Source organism: Hordeum vulgare, chromosome 2H (genome assembly GCF_904849725.1).
Source record: "Hordeum vulgare subsp. vulgare chromosome 2H, MorexV3_pseudomolecules_assembly, whole genome shotgun sequence".
NCBI classification, from domain to species: Eukaryota; Viridiplantae; Streptophyta; class Magnoliopsida; order Poales; family Poaceae; genus Hordeum; species Hordeum vulgare.
Window position 1 is genome coordinate 378,385,732 of NC_058519.1, and position 10,121 is coordinate 378,395,852.

Genomic DNA, 10,121 nt, shown 5'->3' on the forward strand with positions numbered 1-10,121 from the left:
CCCTTCCGTTCGCCCTTTTTCTCGCCTGCTCTTTGTTTGCTTGTGTGCTTACTTGCTTGCTGAAGTCACCATGAACGAAAACACCAAACTTTGTGACTTCTCGAATACTAATAATAATGATTTGTTTAGTACTCCGATTGCTCCCGCCACTAGTGTGGAGTCATACGAAATCAATGCCGCTTTGCTGAATCTTGTTATGAAAGAGCAATTCTCTGGCCTTCCTAGTGAAGATGCCGCATCCCATCTCAATACCTTCATTGAGCTTTGCGATATGCAAAAGAAAAAATATGTGGATAATGATGTGATTAAATTAAAGCCTTTTCCTTTCTCGTCGCGAGATCGTGCAAAAACTTTGTTTTCTTCTTTGCCCAAAAATAGTATCGATTCTTGGGATAAGTGCAAAGATGCTTATATATCCAAGTATTTTCCGCCAGCTAAGATCATCTCTCTCCGTAATGATATCATGAATTTCAAGCAACTTGATCATGAACATGTTGCACAATCTTGGGAGAGAATGAAATTCATGATTATTCAAATCTTTTGCGCTGGCTTGAATTTTGCTTCTAGAAATATCTTGGACTCCGCTTCAGGTGGAACGTTCATGGAAATCATGTTAGGGGAAGCCACAAAGCTCTTAGACAACATCATTACAAACTACTCTCAGTGGCACACTAAAAGGTCACCTACTAGTAAGAAGTTACACGCTATAGAAGAAATTAACTCGTTAAGTGCTAAGATGGGTGAGTTAATGAATTTGGTTGCTAGTAGAAGTGCTCCTTTGGATCCTAATGATATGCCCTTGTCTTCTTTGATTTAGAGTAGCAAAGCTAGCTTGGACGTTAACTTTGTTGGTAGGAATAACTTTGGCAACAACAATGCTTTTAGAGGAAACTATGTTCCTAGGCCTTTTCCTAGTAACGCCTCTAATAACTTTGGCAACTCCTACAACAATACTCATGGAAATTACAATAGATTACCCTCTGATGTAGAGAGTAATATCAAAGAGTTCATCAACTCTCAAAAAAATTTCAATGCGTCCATAGAGAAAAAACTACTCAAAATTGATGATTTGGCTAAGAGCTTTGATAGAATTTCATGTGATGTTGATACTTTGAAAGTTAGATGTGCTCCTCCCAAAATCAACATGGATGAAACTTTGAAAGCTATGCGTGTTTCCATGATTGAGAGCCAAGAAAGAACCGCCCAAATTCGTGCTAGACATGAATGGCTTAAAAAGGCGTGTGTGACTCCTAAAGTGCTTGGTGTGCCTCCTATTGAATCTTTGTTTTCTTGTGTCAAACCTAATGATTATGGGGCTGGATATGAATCCACTTTGGTTGAAAAGTGCCCCAATGATTCGGAGTCCATCTATCTTGATGCTAAAAGCATTAAAAGTGGAGTAGAAGATGTTAAATTTTTGAGTAGTAATGAAATTACTACCGTGGATTTCAAGGAATTCAATTATGATAGTTGCTCCTTGATTGAATGCATTTCTTTGATGCAATCCATGTTAAACTCTCCACACGCTTATAGCCAAAATAAAGCCTTTACCGATCATATCGTCGAAGCTATGATAAAATCTCTTGAAGAGAAACTTGAATTGGAAGTCTCTATCCCTAGAAAGCTTCACGATGAGTGGGAACCTACCATCAAAATCAAAATCAAAAACTATGAGTGCAATGCTTTGTGTGATTTAGGTGCTAGTGTTTCTGTGATTCCAAAGCCTTTATGTGATGTTCTGGGATTTAATGAGATTGAAGAGTGTTCTCTTAATTTGCATCTTGATGATTCTACTGTCAAGAAACCCATGGGAAGTTTCAATGATGTTCTTATTATTCTAAATAGGAACTATGTACCCGTGGATTTCATTGTGCTTGACATTGATTGCAATCCTACATGCCCTATTATTCTTGGTAGACCTTTCCTAAGGACTATCGGTGCTATCATCGATATGAAGGAAGGGAATATTAGATTTCAATTTCCTTTAAGGAAGGGCATGGAACACTTTCCTAGAAAGAAAATAAGATTGCCTTATGAATCCATGATGAGGGCCACTTATGGTTTGAGCACCAAAGACGACGATACGTGTTTCTATCGCTTCTATGCCTAGCTAAGGGCGTTAAACAATAGCGCTTGTTGGGAGGAAACCCAATGAATTTATCGTTTTCTTTCTGTTTTGTTGCGTACACACTTTCATAATTCTGATGTGATTGTGTTTTTTGTGTTTCCTTTTGTGTTTGTGCCAATTAAAGCCTTTATGACTAGTATTGGTAATGGTTGTTTGATCCTGCTGGAAAAAGACAGAAACTATTCGCTCACGAGATGATTTTTCATTTTTATTCAGAAAGAGCTTTTGAGTTGATACTTTTTGCTTCTGATTTATATGCGTTTTTCGCAGGCGGTCATAATTGTTCAGATTTTTTGAGGTACAAGAAGTATACGAAGTATATAGATTGCCACAGACTGGTCTGTTTTTGACAGATTCTGTTTTTGTTGAGTTGGTTGCTTGTTTTGATGAAACTATGGTTAGTATCGGGGGGTACTAGCCATGGAGAAGTGAGAATACAGTAGCCCAACATCAATATAGATAGAATTCAAGTTTGCTACAGTACCAAAAGAAGTGGTAGTTTGTTTTCTTGTGCTAATGTTATCACGAGTTTCTGTTTAAGTTTTGTTTTGTGAAGTTTTCAAGTTTTGGGTGATGTTCTCATGGACAATGAGATAAGGAGTGGAAATAGCTCAAGCTTAGGGATGCCCAAGGTATCCCAAGCAAAATTCAAGGACACCAAAAAGACTAAGCTTGGGGATGCCCCGGGAAGGCATCCCCTCTTACGTCTTCAATCCATCGATAATATTACTTGGAGCTATATTTTTTTCACCACATGATATGTGTTTTTCTTGGAGCGTCTTGTATCGTAGGAGTCTTTTCCTTTTGTTGTTTCACAATCATCCTTGCTGCACATATTTTTGAGAGAGAGAGACATGCACTCATCGTGATTTTTGCTAGAATGCTCATATTGCTTCACATATATTTTTTGAGCTAGATACTTTTGCTCTATGTGCTTCACTTATATCTTTAGAGCACGGCGGTGCGTGATTTGGTAGTTGGCTTATGCTATGAAAGTAGTTCCAAATGTGATACGTACCCAAAGAGGATGCAAAATCCTCCATCTTCATGTGCATTGAGTAGAAAGAGAAGTCTTTATTCCTCTCAAATAGTTTTGAGACATGGATTTGGTAATATTAAAAGTTATGTTAGTAGGGTGTTGGGAATCTAGAAATACTTGTGTTGAAGTTAGTGATTCCCGTAGCATGCACGTATGGTGAACCGCTATGTTAGGAAGTCGGAGCATAATTTATCTATTGATTGTCATCCTTTGTGTTGAGGTCGGGATCGCGCGATGGTTAACACCTACCAACCCTTCCCCTCGGAGTATGCGTTTAGCACTATGTTTCAATTTCTAATAAAAACTTTCGCAACAAGTATGTCAGTTCTTCATGACTAATGTGAGCCCATGGTATAGATGCACTTTCACCTTCCACTATTGCTAGCCTCTCTAGTGCCGCGCAATTATCGCCGGTGCACAAACCCACCAAATTCCTTCCTCAAAACAGCCACCATATCTACCTACTATGGCATTTTCATAGCCATTCCGAGATATATTGCCATGCAACTCCCACCGTTCTGTCTCATGATGTGTGCCGTCACTCTCATATTGCCATTGCATGATCGTAAGATAGCTAGCGAGATGTTTCAATGTCATACACCATGCTAGATCGTTGCACATCCCGGTACACTGCCGGAGGCATTTCCTATGGAGTCATCATCATTGTGATCTTTGAGCTATGAGTAAATAAAACTGTGATGATCATCATTATTTGAGCATTGTCCCATGTGAGTAAATAAAAAAAGAGGTCAAAGAGCCCCAAAAAAAGAGAAAAGAAAAGAAAAGAGAAGAAATAAAGAGGCCTAAGAGCCGAATTGAAAAAAAGAGAAAAAGAGAGAAGGGACAATGCTACTATCTTTTTCCACACTTGTCCTTCATGATAGCACAATGTTCTTCATGATTGAGAGCTTCTTGCTTGGTCACTACCATATGCTAGTGGGAATCTTCATTATATAACTTGGCTTGTATATTCCAATGATGGGCTTCCTCAAAATTGCCCTAAGTCTTCGTGAGCAAGCAAGTTGGATGCACACCCACTAGTTTTCCTTTGTATGGCAATCCCTACTCATTCACATTGATATCTATTAATGGGCATCTCCATAGTCTATTGATACGCCTAGTCAATGTGACCATCTCCTCCTTTTTGTCTCACAACCACCACCACACTCTATTCCACCTATAGTGCTATATCCATGGCTCGCGCTCATGTATTGCGTGATAGTTATAAAAAGTTTGAGAAAGTAAGAGTGCGAAAAAAATTACTTGGCCAATACCGGGGTTGTGCATGATTTAAAGTAGTTGTGCGAGGATGATGGAGCATAGCCAGACTATATGATTTTGTAGGGATAACTTTCTTTGGCCTTGTTATTTTGATAGTTCATGATTACTTTGCTAGTTCGCTTGAAGTATTACTGTTTTCATGTCAATAGCAAACTATTGTTTTGAATCTTACGGATCTGAACATTCATGCCACGTGAAAGAAGTTGCAAATGACAACTATGCTAGGTAGCATTCCACATCAAAAATTCATTCTTTATCACTTCCCTACTCGAGGACGAGCAGGAGTTAAGCTTGGGGATGCTTCATACGTCTCCAACGTATCTATAATTTTTGATGGTTTCATGCTATTATGTTGTCAAACTTTGGATGTTTTGCATGCCTTTTATATATTTTTTGGAACTAATTTATTAACACAGTGCCAAGTGCCAGTTCTTGTTTTTTTCCATGTTTTTAACCCCTTTCAGAGGAGATTTTGAAACGGAGTCCAAACGGAAGAAAATCCCCGAAAAGATTTTTTTCTGGAACGGAAGAAGACCGGGGAGCTTGGGAGCCAAGGCAGGGAGCCCCAGGGGCCCCACAAGCCCCCACCCCGCGACTAGGGGGGAGGCCGCGCCATCCAGGCTTGGGGGCCCCCTGAGCGCCCCGTGACCTAGGGATTGCGCCTATAAATTCCCTAAAAATCCCAAACAAATCAGGAGATCATCAAAAGTACTTTTCTGCCGCCGCAAGCTTCTATCTCCGCAAGATCCCATCTGGGGCACGTTCTGGTGCCCTACCGGAGGGGGGATTCAGATACGGAGGGCTTCTTCATCAACACCATGACTTCTCCGATGATGCGTGAGTAGTTCACCATAGACCTATGGGTCCATAGCTAGTAACTAGATGGCTTCTTCTCTCTCTTGGATCTTCAATACAAAGTTCTCCATGATCATCATGGACATCTATCCGATGTAATCTTCCTTTGCGGTGTGTTTGTCGAGATCCGATGAATTGTGGATTTATGATCAGATTATCTACGAATCTTATTTGAGTTTCTTGTAATCTCTCTTATGCATGATTTCATATCCTTGTAATTCTCTTCGAGTTGTGGGTTTTGTCTGGCCAACTAAATCTATGATTCTTACAATGGGAGAAGTGCTTGGTTTTGGGTTCATACCGTGTGGTGACCTCACCCAGTGACATTAGGGGTAGCGAGGCACGCATCGTGTTGTTGCCATCAAGGGTAAAAATATGGGGGTTTCATCATTGGTTTAAGATTATCCCTCTACATCATGTCATCTTGCTTAAAGTATTACACTATTTGTCATGAACTCAATACACTAGATGCATGCTGGATAGTGGTTGATGTGTGGAGTAATAGTAGTAGATGCAGAAAGTATCGGTCTACTTGTCTCCGACGTGATGCCTATATGCATGATCATTGCCTTAGATATCGTCATGACTTTGCGCAGTTCTATCAATTGCTCGACAGTAATTTGTTCACCCACCGTAATACTTGCTATTTTGAGAGAAGCCTCTAGTGAACACTATGGCCCCCAGGGTCTACTCCACACCATATTTTCAGCCTTACACTTTTTACTTCGTTTTACTTTCCGCCTTCAGATCTCACTTTGCAAACAATCTTGAAGGGATTGACAACCCCTTTTAAGCGTTGGGTGCAAGCCTGTTTGTGTCTGCACAAGTACTCTAGACTTGACGAGACCCTCCTTCTGGATCGATACCTTGGTTCTCAAACTGAGGGAAATACTTACTACTCCTATGCTGCATCACCCTTTCCTCTTCAAGGGAAAAACTAACGCAAGCCCAGCCTCTGTCAACGTGTGAATTTCTGGCGCTGTTGGTTGTGGGATAGTTGAAGAATTTCTGGCGCCGTTGCCAGGATAGGACTTTTATTGCCGTAGCAAGTACCAAGCAACTATGCTTGGGGATGCCCCGGAAGGCATCCCCTCTTTCTTCTAAAAACCATCGGTAATTTTACTTGGAGTTATATTCTTATTCGTCACATATCATGAGTTTTTCTTGGAGCGTCTTGTATCATTTGTGTCTTTGATTTCTTTGCTGGTTATTTTTCCATAATAAACTTGCTGGACACACCAATTTTAGAGAGCCAAATTATGCTATGATTTGTTAGAATCTCCCTTTATGGTTCACTTAATTTTTTAGAGCCACGGAATTTCTCAAGTACTTCACTTATGTCTTTTTGAGCTCGTTGGTGTTATTATTATGAAGAAATTTTCTATCATGTTTCACTTAGATTATTTTTAGAGTTGCTGTAATTTTGAAGAAGTCCTCCCTTGCTTCACTTATATAATTTTGAGAGTTTAAATTTTAAAGAAACTTGTGCTCTCGTTCTTCACTTATATTTGTTTAAGAGATTGTTATTTGCAATGGCAATTTGCTTTAAATGAAAATTAGTTCCAAAGTGATGAATATCCAGGAAATATATAATAAAAACTTTCATGAAGATCATTGGATATTATACTTGTTCTTTGCAATAGTTTTGCAATATGAAGATAGTACTATGTGAGTTATGCTGATGAGTAATTATGCTCTAGTAAGAATATTCGTGTTAAGGTTTGTGATTCCATATGCATGCACATGATGTCAATAATTATTCTATGAAATTATATCCTACTTGTGTTGCATTATTACGTGTTAGTTATGTTTAATGTTTGCTTATGATGGTTTTCGTTCCTTGGTCCCGCGCTTCTCAATCTATTTGCTAGCCTTTACTTGTAGTTAGCGGGAATACTACTTGTGCATCCAAATCCTAAACCAAAAGTCGTGCAAAATGAGTCCACCATACCTACCTGTATGCAGTATTTCAACACCACTCCAAGTAAATTTGCAAGTGCCAACTCTAATGTTCAAAATATATTTATATTTTCTATGCCTATACCGTTCATGAAGCAGCGAGGGGTGGCTAGTATATTACATGTTAAATAGGTTATTCTCAAGATGACTGTTTATTCACTTGTCATTGCACGAGAGTATGGCAGTAATAGGGATGCCCATTCCCAAACTGCACAAAAATATATTATGCCGTCAAATAATAAATTCCTTGGGAAGTGTTGGTATGGCGGGTATCCATGAATACGGCTAGCCGTGGAATGTGAAAGAATGGTGGAAAAAGGAATAACTTTACTTTTAGTTTCGAAACCGCCTATAATTTGTTTACCATTGAGGATATTAGAAACTCTTAGTCGTTCTCGTTGATAGGAAAAGCATGCCACTCTAAAATCATTATCTCTAAGTTTTTCACTTTGAGCTCTTGCACCTCTACAAATGCCTGCTTCCCTCTACGAAGGGCCTATCTATTACTTTATGCAATTTTTATTTTTGAATTTGAATCTCCATCTTCTCTTATAAAGCACTGTCACAGCCCTAGCTTTCATTTGTTGCCAAGCATTCAAGCATGCATTATAAAAACTTTGATGGTTAAATACGAAGTGATCAAAACCCCCAATGTTTTGAAAAATTGACAAGAAGGCAATAAAAATGTAATACCTTAAAAGGAACCAGGAAAATGTTCCAAATACTTGGCAAAATAGTGACATAAAGTAAATTTGTCAAACCAGAATTCTAGGTCACAGGAAATTTTTGAAAACGATTTTTGAGTTGACTAAATAGCTATTTGGAATGGAATTATTTTGATTCCTTCTATTTTTAAAGTTTCAAAAATATTGAAACTTTTATGTGGCATTGGATATTATTGTCTCTGTCACATAATAACATTTTTGGGTTTTATATTTGGTCAAACAATTTATTTTAAATCCTAAAAGTAAATACCAGAAAGAAATAAAAGAGAAATGAAAAAAAAGAGAGAAGCTTACGTGTCGCCACCTCCTTGCCCAGCCCACCAGGAGGGCCTCTCCCTGTCGTCTTCCTCCTCCTGCCAGAAGTCAGGGGAGAAGGTGAGCACGGCAGCTCACCTCGCCACCTCCTGCTCGCGTGGAGCCCCCTCCTAACTCCACCGCGCCAGCACGAGGCCGTCTCTCCTTTATCTTCTCCTCCCCCTGCTCTCTTCTTTCCTCTCGCTCTCTGTCTCTCTGTCGCGCCGCCATTGCCGATCTTCTCAAGCTCGTCTCTAGCCCGTCTCCGGCCACCTCTCGCCACCCCGACCGTCTCATTAGCTCTCCTCACCGTCAACAAGCCCGAGCACCAGAGCCCCTACAGCCTCGCATCGACGTCTTCTTCCTCCTCTGGCAACCGGAAGCCGCCGTCGTCGATTCGGTCGGACCGTCGCCCCTTCTTCGCCGCTGATGCCAGAAACGGAATCATCATGAGCCCTCGAGTCTTTCCCCTCTCTCGCGCGCGCGAATGAACCTCCAGAGGTACCTCCCCGTTGAGCTCCACTTCCGGCCGCCGCTAGAGCTCGTCGCCGGCACTTTCTCCGGCGATTCCAGCCCCTCCTCCTACCCCTACTCGATCAGTCGTTTCACCAGCATCCCGTAGCCGCAAACCACATGCCAAATAGGGCCCTGTAGCCTCGGTTATGCCATCTCCGGCTAGCCTCCGCCATGGGTCTAGTCGCCGGCGACCACCCTCCGGTGGGCGTCGACGTGGCCGACCATTAACATGCTAATTACCCCCCCCCCACACACACACACAGACGCTGACAGAGGGCCCCACTAGTGAGTCAAACCTCACTTAGTGCGGGTCAGCGCGGGTTTAATCTATGGGTCAATGACCAGTGGACCCCACTAGTCAGGTTGACCTGGACCCGGCTGGTTGACCTGCTGACGTAGGGATGACATCAGCCTGACGCAGTAATAGCTTTTTTGGTTTAATTTAATTCCATAAAATTGCTAAAACTTGTAAAAATCATAGAAGTTAAAATATAACTCTGATGAAAATAATTTATATATGAAAAATTATCAGAAAAATGCAAGGAATCCAATGGTCGCATTTATACACATGTTTGGACATTTTAACCTTGCTGAATATGATAACTTCACAATAGGCTTATAAAGGATATAATTGGATTTTAAAAATGAATTATATAGATCAAATAAACTTCTTTCAACTTGTGATCACTTGCATTAGATGAAATCAGCTTCATGATAACTTGCCATGGTCATGCATCATTGTGAAGCATTTGCCGTGATTAATTTCTTTTGTTTGATTTGTCGATAGACCTTGCGAGATGTAGTTATCACCGGCATCGAAGAATAGCTGAGTTCTTCTGATCAACAGGCAAGCAAAACCCCTTTGAACATTCCGACAAAATCCTATTCTCTCGCTCCTGCACTCATTTCTATGCATTAGGACAAAATGATTCAATTGATAGTTGTATTATGATAGCTGCACCTATTCCTTTGCATGACCTGATTTTGATCACAGTAAATAGCTAAACCAATGCAACCTAGCATACCTGGTAGATGCTTAAGTCATATGTGCTTTACCCTGTTATGCTTGCTATGCTTAGCTTGATTTTGGTCCGAGCATCGGAATGATGTATTGGAATGACCATGTCCTATTGATGAGAGTTAAAGATGTGAAACTGTTTGGTAAAGGTAGCGATGAGAGGCCATCTAGGAGTACATGGTGGGTTGTCTCATTGTCGCCGCATTTAGGACCTGAGATCTTGTGTTGGTGTTCTAAGACTAGCTACTACCGCACATTGGGTTCCGGTAACTCGACCCCTCTCGGTCTATTAACTACTCTGTTATC